This window comes from Oryctolagus cuniculus, chromosome 8 (assembly GCF_964237555.1).
Source record: "Oryctolagus cuniculus chromosome 8, mOryCun1.1, whole genome shotgun sequence".
Classification (NCBI taxonomy): domain Eukaryota; kingdom Metazoa; phylum Chordata; class Mammalia; order Lagomorpha; family Leporidae; genus Oryctolagus; species Oryctolagus cuniculus.
The window spans coordinates 98419315-98432224 of NC_091439.1; the positions used below are offsets into that span (position 1 = coordinate 98419315).

The 12910-nt window shown below is 35.9% G+C and overlaps 1 long non-coding RNA gene across 7 annotated transcripts in view; it reads left to right on the forward strand.

The window, feature by feature from the left end:
* The window catches only part of LOC103350790 (uncharacterized), a 772648-nt gene that overhangs the window by 576492 nt on the left and 183246 nt on the right, over positions 1–12910 (forward strand). For 2 of the 7 annotated variants that reach the window (XR_011378428.1, XR_011378430.1), the window contains one exon: positions 1984–5375. The exons of 4 other annotated variants lie outside the window; for them this stretch is intronic. This is a non-coding gene — a long non-coding RNA (uncharacterized lncRNA). Of the gene's footprint in view, positions 1–1983; positions 5376–12910 lie in introns of those variants that run through there. One more of the 7 variants, XR_011378434.1, reaches the window with a different exon arrangement.

The following is a 12910-nucleotide window of genomic DNA, read 5'->3' on the forward strand; positions in this document are numbered from 1 at the left end:
GCCAGGAGCCAGGAGCTTCTCCTGGGTCTCCCACACAGGTACAGGGGTCCAAGCACTTGGAGTATCCTCTACTGGTTTCCCAAGCCATAAGCAGAGAGCTAGATCAGAAGAGGAGCAGCCAGGACACTAATGGCACCCATATTAGGTGCCAGTGAGTCAGGTGGAGGCTTAGCCTATTATGCCACAGTGCCAGCCTCTTAATAACGTTTTTTATTTCTCCCTGTTCCTTGAAATGAAACATGTTCTACTGAGTGAATTTTCACATAGGATTTACTTTCATCACTAAATTTACAGTGAAGCAAGAGCACAAATGAAGCACTGTGTATATCTTCCGAGTATCAGAACTGCACTCTCAGGATAAATAAAGCTAGGGAGTTTCAGAGATCAATGAGTTTGACAAAATGCAAATTAACTGTATATTAATAGCATTTTTGTTGATTTTTTGGGGGAAAGCATGTATAATTACTTTGCTTTGATATGAGTATGATGGTTAGAGTTATGAACTCCTTTTAAATTATTTTTGAACCATAAGTGGCAAAATGCAATAGTTATGTAATTATTAAGAAAATTCACATCTTGTTTCCATGCAGATATTTAATTAATGTATACACATGGGAATGAAGTTGCCTAAAGAAAGACTTTTTACTATACTTTCTTATAGTTGATTAGGAAATTCTTATTGTAATTATAAACTATTGTGTTGTAATTGATCAAAATGGCCAGGTCTTGAAGTGGTTCAGATGTTGAGAAAGCAGAAATTACTACGTCTGCTTCATCATGGAATGTCTTGCTGTGCATTTGTATAAATTTAACCATCACCTGTTGCTGTTTAACTGTGAATACTTCTAGTTGTGTGTTATTTAAGGTCTATATGTAAGGTTAAGCAAAATGAGGCATATTTCTTATTTTGCAGGTTTTATAGTGTTGATATCAACTTTATTATAATAATAAGTAGCAATGGTAAGAATAGTAAGTATCAGTCATCTTTCTTTAAGGATAATTTCCTCTTATATAATGGAGTGGACAGCATGATGTTTTGGTTTGGTGTATTCCATTGATAAGGAAAACATGATACTTAGTTGAGAATCCCTTTTCTAAAAACTAAAAGAACTCTACTGAGGGACACTGTAATTTAATATTTAGGCCAGTAAACAGGGAAAGAAGTGGGAGTGAAGCCCTGTCCATGACTCTTCTCTGCTGGGATCCTGTCATTTTCTTTCATCTCCCTCTCTTGTTCTAGGTCTCTCAGTTCAAATAGGCTAATGATAGCACTGTCTCAGAGAGATTTTTTAACGCCTGATGAAAGAAGAATGTGGAGCATTGTGCAGAAATTCTGACACATAGTAAACCTGCCATCCATTCAATTTATTAGTGATTATTTCCTTATCACTTTTATTGTGACATTTAGTTAGAAAGATGAGGCTGGAGAATGTTGGAAGGTGTCAGACTGCTGGGGGTTTAATATCCATGGAGAAATCACTAAGAATAATAGCAGAGAACTAGGGATGGGGAGGAATAGTAGTAGTTGGTGTCTAGTTGCAGAATGCATTGAGGTACATAAGTCAGAAGATTAAAATAAGCATTTTGTTAGGGTTTATTAATAAAATTGCTTGCATACACAATAAGTAGAATGTATATGAACTGAATGACAATTCCAAATTCATGAAAATTTTGTGCTAGCTCCTATCAGAACATAGTTGGACACTCTGGGCACCTGCAAGACACTTTATCCATGTTCAATTCCTTCTTCCTTGCAAAAAAAAATATGTTTGGGTCTGTGTTTGGAAAATTTGTATTCCTTTAACTTTATCATTTCCTTTTCTCCACTTCCTGATTGTCATTCTATGAAGATTACTTTAAATTTTTTAATTTATTATTTTATTCAAAATGGAGAGAGAGAGAGAGAAAGAGAATATCTTCCATCTACTGACTCACTCTCCAAATGCCCACTGCATCTTGAAACTCAATCTGGGTTTCCCATAGGTGACAAGGACTCAAGTACTGGGGACGTCACCTGCTGCCTCCCAGAGCATGCATTAGCAGGAAGCTGCAGTCAGAAGCCAAGCCAGGACTTACACCTGTGCACTGGAGTATGGGATGCAGGTGTCACAGGTAGCATCTTAACCGCTGTACTAAAGGCCTACCATTTTAAATATTAAAAATAAAGATTGCTGGTCAGAGGCTAGAAGATGGAAATAAATTATTATAGAGTTAAAGAGAACTGGGAAAGGATATTATTCAGGAGATAAGATGTTTTAGTGATGATAGTGAATGAATATGAAGTATTAATGATTTTATCAGACCCTTGCCCAGTACATGAGTTGAGGCAATTTGGTATAAACAGTCACTCTTTGGAGGGGAAGAGAGTTTCCCTGTAAAGATTTTAGGGAAATAGAAGAGATAGAAGAAATGCTTAAGTTAAAGTCAAAGGATATGGATGGAGTGATCCCCCATAGAAGTGAGCATCCGAGAGGTGTAGAGAAAGGGGTTGACAGATTGGACAGTATTTGGAGTGGGGTCTGGAGACAGATAAATCACAGTTAAAATGCAGAGAAATTAATATTCAGAATGTTTGAGCCCTCTGCAGGGATCATGTATAACCTGACAAGGAGCAATAATGGTAATACATGATGGTGGCAAAGAGATGGGGCACCACCAGAGGGTGGAAAGAAAGAGCAAAAAGAAAATCTTTCAGAACAACCAAAGCAATTTAGGGCTTATACATGCAAAAGAAAGACAGAATGGTATCCAAGGCTGGGATAAGATAAGAATTTAAGTACTTTTTCTCTGTGGATTAATTCATTGTACTTTTTATTTATTTATTTATTTTACAAATCTCATTTTAATTTTTGGTATTTTAGAAAATAATGGAATTTATTCTATTATTTATTATATTAAAAAATAAAACGATACCTTATTGCCCCTTTAGTCCATGCCTGGTTTTCTAAGAACTTTATGTAGTATTATTTCTCAGCTGAATTTGGTTTCCTACATGTCTTAGCCATCTGTCCCACAATCAGTCCCTACCTATTCAGTTCTCCTTAGATTAGGTAGGGGCTGAGACCCCCACTCACCTCTAGTGAGCTGGGACTTGGTGGTGCATTTTCATCTTTTATTTCATCATTTTTTTATGTTCCTTGCATTTGTAGACAACTTTTTCTCCTTCGTTGAAAGCACAGCTTCTTCCTCCCTAATGCAAGTATGATGTGAAATGATTTCTTCCCATTTTTCTGTCAATGTGAAGGGTTTACAGTTTTATCCAATATCAGCATTCCAAGTTTCTCCTCTATGACAATGGCTCCAAGTACAAATATGTGTAGTTGGCAGTAATCTCTCTGAAATCTAGACTTGTATTTCCTGTTGCTTGTTTGACATCACTGCTAGGATGCATTGAATATGTAAGTTGGAAAGAGGACTGTTTCTCGGTACTCATACAGGAGTCATTGATGTTTATCAGCTTACTGTTATTAATGGAACCACCAGCTAAAGAAACCAACAGACAACTGATCAGTATTGTTGCTAACTCTTCCCTTGGTGTCTACCATGTCCTACCTCATCCCAGATCACCTGCTCAACTGCTGTTTGATCGCTACTTACATGAATACACACATGTGCATACAATACTGAGTCCATGTTTCTTCTGCTATCCCTGAGGCTCACCTCTGACTACCTCTCACTTGGATTATTTGCAAAATGTATTGTGTTCTTCAGTTGATCTACTAAATAATAAAAGAAAAAAACTATGTCACAGTTACAATAATCACATTCTCTTACAAATTAGTGCTTCTTGTTTTTTACTAATTTATTTTCGAACTTTATCTTTCGTTCGTCTGCTTCTCTCACCATGGATTTGCCTGTTGATCCTTCATTTTTTTCTCACTCTGTATTTCATAAAATGTTATCTGTCCAGCTCTTCCTATGAAAGTCTTCACTGTTATTCAAGGGCAGCCAAAGTGTTATTGAATTAGGCAGTTTTTTTAATATAAAAAATGTCAAATCTGGTATCCTACATCAAACAGAATTAGTCTTTTCAATTTCTGTTGCATGTAGTACCACACATTCAGAAATGATTATATTTTATGTAACTGTGAATATTCATATGGATTTTTTCTGTCTTATAGAATGTCAGTCTTAGGTTGAAGAGTTGAGGTTCTATTTGATTTTTCATGTTTTCCATATCCTCCAAAAGAACATCCTTCAAACTTGGAATATGTTTCCAGTGGTACTGACAAATTTCACATAGATACACACATTTGATAAAACAAAATATTCAGCCAATTTTACTAAAATGGACAATTTAACTTAATAGTTGTTCACAGTAATATTTTGGAATAGTGTCAAGAAAGCAACTGGTTGATTGGTGGACTGGTTTCATTCTGAAAACTGGTCTGAAGTTGCAAAGATATGGAAAAAAACAAGGAAAATAAAAAAACATCCTGTTAAATTCAGAATTTTTGCTGCTATGTTTTATATGTGCCGTGGTGACTTCAAGAAAACAGGTCACTTTAATTGAATCACATATAACACTGTTTGAAAATAAAACAAAGTCTGCATTTCTAAGTATCTTGGAAGAATGATTCTAATTTTGTTGCCAACATTCTGCTATCCCATTTGTTATCAGCATCTATTTTCATCTGTCATTTTACTAGATCTGAAACACATTAGAAACACAGCTCTGATGGCAGCATTGAGATTGACTAATTTGAAATGTTTTACATTAAAATACATTTATTTGAGTCAATGATGACACTGTGTTGTAGGAATTTGAGGGATACACTTATCTCATTTTTACAAAGTGTGATTTTATTTAAATCCTGTCTCTACCAATTCTGAGTTGTATGGCATTTCTCACGTGCCCTTCTTCAAGGGCCTCAAATTTAACTATTTGTGAGAATTAGTTTCATTAATGTAAAGATTTTCATATGGTTCTTGCCATGCACTGTTCAGTAGACAATAATAAATATAATTGTCCTTAATGTGCTGTGTATTGAGATTTAATGCTATAACGAGTACTCAAACAATATATTTCACTTTGTGTTTTTATGGGGGTGCAAACTGTTGAAATCTTTACTTAATGTATACTAAACTGATCCTCTGTAAAAAAAAAAAAAGAAATTATCAACTCCCAACTTGACTCTCACTGGGATTAAACATGACAATAGGTCTGATCTGATTTCATCATCATTTAAAAAAAAATCATCTATTATTTTTCACTTTATGTTTCTGTGTGAGAGCAAACTGTTGAAATCCTTACTTAATGTATACTAAGCTGATCTTCTGTATATTAAGATAATCGAAAATGAATCTTGATGTGAATGGAAGGGGAGAGGGAGTGGGAAAGGGGAGGGTAGTGGGTGGGAGGGACGGTATGTGGGGGAAGCCATTGTAATCCATAAATCGTACTTTGGAAATTTATATTCATTAAATAAAAGTTAAAAAAAATACACTGAACTTGAAAAAAAATATAATTGTACTCATGAGTAGTTGCACTCCATGATTTACCACACTCTTATTCAGATCAGTGATTATTCTTTTTGGTCCATGTCTATAATTAGAAATGGGCACAAGTTCTTTTTTTTAAAAATTTTTTTTGAATCATGATGCTATCAACCATACTATTTGGAATAATTGTTACATTGTGTAAAGTTTTACCATTTGAAAGTCAGAAAATTTTTATAAATAGAAAGAAATATGTGTAAAAGAGTAGCTTTTATCAATATGTGTGATAAGCAGCCATGTGACTTGTGACTTTAGTCTGTTTTTGTGAATTAATAAATAACACTTGAACATATCTTTTTATTTGCTCTAAATCGTTAGAATTATCATATAGGAAAGCCATTTACATTTTTATGAATTTGGGGGCCAATTTAATTATTTATAATTTTTCTTTCACTGTGGAGGGGAAAGAAAAAAAAATCAACCAAAGACAGGCATTTTGGTTCAGTGTTTAAGACTCTGCTTGGTACACCCTCATCTCTTATTCCTGGTTCAAGTCCTGGATTTGCTTCTGATTCCAGTTTTCTGCTAATGTACATCCTTGTAAGTAATAGATGATAACTCACTGCTTGGATCTCTGCTACTCATGTGAGAGAACAAGATTGAGTTCTGGGCTTCTGTCTTTGGCTTAGCCCAGCCCCGCTTGTTATGGGCATTTGAAGAGTGAATGAACCAGTAGAAGAAATCTCTCTCTCTCCCTATCTCTATGTTTCACATAAAATGAAAATTAAGTAAAAAAAATACTAAGCTAACCAAATTAAATGAAAAAAAAAACAATAAAATTATTCACCAAATCTTAAAGAATTATGGTTATTTAAAACATTGAGTTTGGAGTGAGGAGGCCAGTGTTCTAATCCAGCACCTGCCTTTAAGTAACATTGTGTTCTTAAAAAAAAGTCATTTAATCTCTTCATGCCTTATTTTTCTCATTTTAACAATAATAGACAGATCTATAGTATGGCCCCCAAGCAACTTTTCAAGAAGTCTCCACTCTTCACATATTAACAGTTTTTTTTCTGCAATGGCCTTGCAATTCATGCCTTTAAGTAAGGGTAGCTAATGACTCACCTTTAATGTTCTGTCTCATGGCGCCAGCCAGGGGAATGCCATTTTGAAAGGAACTCCCAGCAACATGAGACTCACATCCTGTTCTCCTCTCCTATATCTTTCTGAGTCTCCTGTTACCATGTGATACCTATGGTGGTTTAGTGGATCTGAAAGTCTGGGATCTACCAGTGGGTGATTCACAGTGCATAAAAGTGGTATAGATTAGAACACGGTAGGAGGGGCCGGCACCGTGGCTCACTTGATTAATCCTCTGCCTGTGGTGCTGGCATCCCATATGGGCGCCAGGTTTTCTAGACCCAGTTGCTCCTCTTCCAGTCCAGCTCTCTTCTGTGGCCCAGGAGTGCAGTGGAGGATGGCCCAGGTGCTTGGGCCCCTGCATCCACATGGGAAACCTGGAGGAAGCACCTGGCACCTGGCTCCTGGCTTCAGATTGGCGTGGTGTGCCAGCCGTAGCAGCCATTTGGGGAGTGAACCAATGGAAGGAAGACCTATCTCTCTCTCACTGTCTATGGCTCTACCTGTCAAATAAAAAATAAATAAATAAATAAAATTAAAAAAAAGAACACGGTAGGTTCCACTTGAGAATGTCATTGTGAGATTTAAACATGTGGCAAGGGAGATGGCAGGGTATTATACCCATGTAGAAAGGCCAATCCACCCCTGGTTTCATGGTAATGCTTTGTGGCATATGACACAGGGCAATTTGTGTGTGAATGAAAAATCAGAGAGAAGCCAAGAAGGAGTGCCAAGAGACAAAACAACTCAGTTCCTATAACCTCCATGAAATGGACCAAAACTCAATACCTAAGGATCTGTTTTTCTTACAAATAGTGAAATTTTCAGTTTTTATTTAACTGGGATATCCACTCCATGGTATTAAAAAAAAAAAAAAAAAAAAAAAAAAAAAAAAAAAAACTAGGATTTTCTGCCTTTCCAGTGTGTCATGCTTTGCATATTGGAACTATATCCTTTTTCAGGTAAAATAGCATTTTCAATTACAAGTATACAGTGCATATACACGAAGGGAAGAACAGGAGATAGAGTACCACCGAGCTTGTTTTAAGGAATCATATAACTCATAAATGCTCTTAGTTGACTTTTCCTTGTATCTTGTTGCCCACTGTTACTGGGAATGATCCCTTCAATTTGTAACGTTTGGTGGGAAGATGGATATTCACCTTTTCTAGTTTCTGTAGTGGAAAGAGGTAAGGAACAACAAGGTTGAGAAGGGTTATTATTCTAGGTAGCAAAAGGGAGTTGCTACAGTCAAAGCTCTGTAAGCCATAGCATATGAGAATTAGCTGCAAATTTCAAAATATTGCCTAGCATATTAGAAAAGGGAGGATTTAGAAAGGGCATGAAAATATTTCCAGATTTTTAAATTTATGTTTAATGAAATAAAGATTGTTCACTTCTTCTATAGAAATTAGTTGTCAGAAAAATAATTATAGTATATGAAGAACTGTTCCAGATAGAAAGGATCCTTTTATGAGGAAGCAAATGAGGCTCAGGGAGAAAGTGTGTAAAGGACAATCTACAATAGATACTGTATAGGGAATTTTTACATTAGTTCAAAGAGAGGACTATGTACCCCTAAGTTTCTTTGCAATGCATTTAAGATATGATTCTGAACTCCTCTGTATATCTTCCATTTCAATATCACTTGTAGACTCTGGAAAGCTAAGATGATAGGAAGTTTTTGTTAGGAAGGATCTTAAAATTACCTTTGACAAGGCTATTCATTTGACTCTCAAAGGAAAGGCCATTTATTCCTTTGAATTTAATTAAGCATTTAATAAATGTTGCTTTATATGAAACCCTATCTGAAAACATGAAAAGTGGTAAATGGGCAAAATGACATATGAGAAATACTCATTGTTTTAGGGTATTTCCTATTATAGGCTTACCATTGGATGCACTTCAAAGTTAATCTGTTGCTCTCATAACTCATGGAATACAGTTTATAATAACAATCATCTCCTCAAATTGGTCATTACCAAAGTTAATGACCTGTTTATTAGAACATCAACCTTGGCTTTGCCTCAGCCTCTTAATTAACACATCTGTCATTTACTATTGTGGCTAAGAATTTCTGTGTAAAGGACAGCTCCAATAATGATGACACCATTAAAGCAACATCTCTGTATATTTGGATGGATCATCAAATTTGTATTGGCCTATCACAAACAGGATCCTGTCAAGCACTAAGTAGTTTTGGCAGGCTCAAATGGTGAAACCTAAACAGAAAATAAAACGACACTGGCAAACTTTGTGGAACATTTGCAATGAAAATTATTTATCATCACTGCTGAGATGGATAATTCCATAAAACAATTTGCTCTACTTTCATGTGCAGAGAATCATTGCTACCCACATTAGTAAACAAACCCGCCCAAAGGGCAAGCCCTTCCAGAAACACACATTTTCTCCTGCCATGGCTTTTCATTCAGTCATCCAACAAATACTGTCATATTACATCTATGTAGATGTCATTAGCAAGTTAATAACATATTGATGTTTCAAACTGAACATCTGTAATACGCATGGGCATTTAAACATTGGCATTTTACAATGATGGAAATATGGTATTATCATTTTCCTAGAATGGAAAGACTATTACAACAAAATAGGTTTAACTCAGAATGCAAGCATCCTGAAACCATTTGTACTTGTGCCTGATGAATTTCTGATTCTGTGGGTTAGGGAAATAAACTAGTCCATAAAATCATACTATTAGTTTCAAATAAGAGGTTAAAAAAAACTAGAAATGAGGAAAACTCCTTTCCCCTTCATTAAGTTCTTTGTTCAAATGTCAGTTCTTTGGGAAAACTTCACAGGATTAATTACTATATGGAAGTATCTTATTTACTTGTGATTTTTTTTTTTGTATTTTTCCCCTTTTATCCCACTAGAAGCCCATTTTTTTCCTTGCAGCAAAGTCTTTGACTCCCAGGCCTTACTAATTTATCCCTAGTGACTCAAATAAATTCTGATACAAATACTAAAAGACACAGATCCACAAAATATTTGTTAATAATTAACTACTGCAAGTCCTTGCAGGTCAACAGAAGATTTTAAATAAACATAGCTCTGTATAACTAGGCACAAATGTTAATTGTACAGTTTGAAAAGTTTTGACAAACTGTATGAGAGATCTTCAAAAATATCCATTATCCCGAAAGCTGTAATGTTGAGGTATTACAATGAATCTCAGTAAGAATGTACAGATACCACACATTACTCAAGTTTTAAAAAGCTATCCATGGTGGCCGGCACCGCGGCTCACTAGGCTAATCCTTTGCCTTGCGGTGCTGGCACACCAGGTTCTAGTCCCGGTCGGGGCACCAGATTCTGTCCCGGTTGCCCCTCTTCCAGGCCAGCTCTCTGCTGTGGCCCGGGAGTGCAGTGGAGGATGGCCCAAGTGCTTGGGCCCTGCACCCTATGGGAGACCAGGAGAAGCACCTGGCTCCTGGCTTTGGATCAGCGCGGTGCGCCGGCCGCAGCGCGCTGGCTGCGGCGGCCATTGGAGGGTGAACCAATGGAAAAGGAAGAGCTTTCTGTCTCTCTCTCTCTCTCACTGTCTAACTCTGCCTGTCAAAAAAAAAAAAAAATCCATGGATTTCAAAAATTTGGCAACAGAATAAACATCTTTTCATTCCATTTGTCCATGAACTTTCTGAAATATCCTCATATAGCCTCCATGCAGCCAACACCCAAAAGAAGATACATAGCACAGACAATGGCTTTTAAACAGCTTCCTTTTAAAAATAGCTGTGATTCAGACATTCTGCTTCCAGAATGAATCAGTGGAGAGACCTAAGTGGTAAAAGATGCCATCTTACTCAGTCGGCTGGCATGGATATATAATAAGGAAATATTCCTCATTTTGGAGGATTCCTTTGCAAACCCAAGCAAAGGATCTCCAAGAAATAGTTGATGGTAAATTTAAAAGGAAAATTTATCCTTCTAAGTTATTTACTTTGATTGTTTTTTTCATTGTAGTCAGATTGAGACTTATAAAATTTTTAAAAGTGTATACCAATGTGGGCTGCTTAAGTAACTTTCAGGAAACCCATCAGGATCAAAGTTTTAACTGAAAGCCTGATTTAAAACTTCTAAAGGATGTCAAACTGCAAAGCAGAGAATCTTGTCTTTGATGTTCTTTTCACATAGGGTAACCATATATCCCAGTTTGCCCAGGAGAGTCCCTGTTTGTGGAGCTGTTTGAATGTAACTGTTAATAGTACCATGTTTCATTCTAAAAAGGTGTCCTTGGATGATAAATTACATGGTCACTCAACTTTTTGCATCCTTTTTTTTTTCTTTGAGAGAGAGAGAGAGTGAGAGAGAGACAGAGACAAGCACTGATCTTTTGGTACACTGAAGCTTTTTAGTGCTCTTTCTTTTTAACCTACATGATAGATTTTGATTTAAAAAGCAGTTACACATTCAAGAAAGAGGAGACAACACAGCAGACATTGATTGCTGCCTTGACCTCATTATGTTGATAAGGGCATTTGTGAATATTGTCTAAGTTAAGGTAATAAACACTCCAGGTAGAAGGTTAATGACACATTTAGCATCAGTGGGGTGCCGGACAGTTTTTCAGAGAAAAACCAGTTCAAGCTGGTAAACCTTCTGTCTTGTCCATGTAGAACAAAACACATCATGTTTCTACAAATGGATTATAATTCAAGAAGAGGTGAGCAGCGTGCTGAGAATTCAGCAATTGGCTGACTGCATTGTTTTGCCAAAGAATAACAAACTTACAATGTTGTCATTTTTAACAGCAATTTTCTATAATCTTTTGAGTCTCCTGCTATGACTCTGTTAATCTGGATCTTACTGCTGGCTGACAGCAAAGACAGCATTATGACAAATTTATGAACTGATGAATCATTTTCCACATTCATTCAGTTAATGAGCAAAACAAATCATTATTTTTAAGCCTGATTATCACTCCCTTATTTAATACAAGAAGCACATATAAATTGTGTTAAGCTGCTTTTTCTCAAAATAACCCAATGCTGAGACTAAGAGCGTGTGTAGACTTAAGATGCTTGGTATACTCAAAATTGGAAAGAAATGATTCAGTATTTTACAATGATTCCATTAAATCCTTAGAGTTTTGCTTTAGGATGGGCTACCATCATTGCAAATTAGAATTTGAATAGTTAACATCACATGAATTATCCATAGCTTTTACATGAATGGGTTTTCAGTTAGTTAATCAAAAAATTGAAAACTCACTAAAAGGTATAAAGAATCTGAGATTAGTGGCTGAGATAGTACATTAGAGGAGGAACATATAGTCAGTCCTATGTTTTTACAGGTTCTACATTCAAGCATTCTACCAAAATTACATCAAATGCATTTTAAAAATTTTGTGTCTGTATTGAATGTGTATAGACTTCTTTTTTCTTTTCATTATTTAAATAATACAATATAATAATTGTTTGCATAGCATTTGCATTGTATCATATATGTTATTTAGTGGTGAGTTAAAGGATACAGAAAGATGTGCATAGGTTATATGCAAATACTATACCATTTTATAAAAGGACTTGAGCGTCTGTGGATTTTGGTATCTATGGCAGTCAAGACAGGCATTCCTGGAACCAATCCTCTTGGACACCAAGGGATGACTGTATACAATGTAAGAGTCAGGAAAGTTCAGCACAGGAAGTTAATTAATGAAAATGGCAGGGCGATAGAACATTTTAATGTGGAATGTGTTTAACTTGAATTTAGGGAAAGCACAACTTGAAGAAGGGTGAGAACCAGGTGGGGCTGTAACTTCGACGTGTGCTCTGATTTCTGCAGCCAAGGAAAGCATGACCAGTGCAATGCTTTATTTCACTTTTGACTGGCTATGAGCTCTTTATCATCAATGTGAGTTTGTGAGAAAGTCTGTGGGGTTTCAGTGTCAAAAATAATTTCTGGTGCCGGCATGCTCTGTGGTAACTCACTGCTTGATTCTTGAATGTACTATTGAGACATGGAAAGGAGAATTTTCAGAATTACTGTGAATAATGTAATAGGCAGTCAAGATGCTTAGAGGAATACCTTGAATGACTAATTCAAATTTCAGATTTTGGTCATGACAGACCTCAAAACTACAGTGAGGGAAATGACTTGAAACTCTCAAATTCTGAGATTAAAGAGAGTCGGTCTTAGGTGGGAGAGTATGAGCATATAAGCAATGATATTTGACAAATAGGTACTTTAATTAAGAAATTGTTTCCACTACTTAAATCTAAATATGAACATTTTTGCATTAATACTGAAAAATTTAAGAAATTCGTAATAAATATTGAAAGCATTTATGACTCAATATCATGGACTA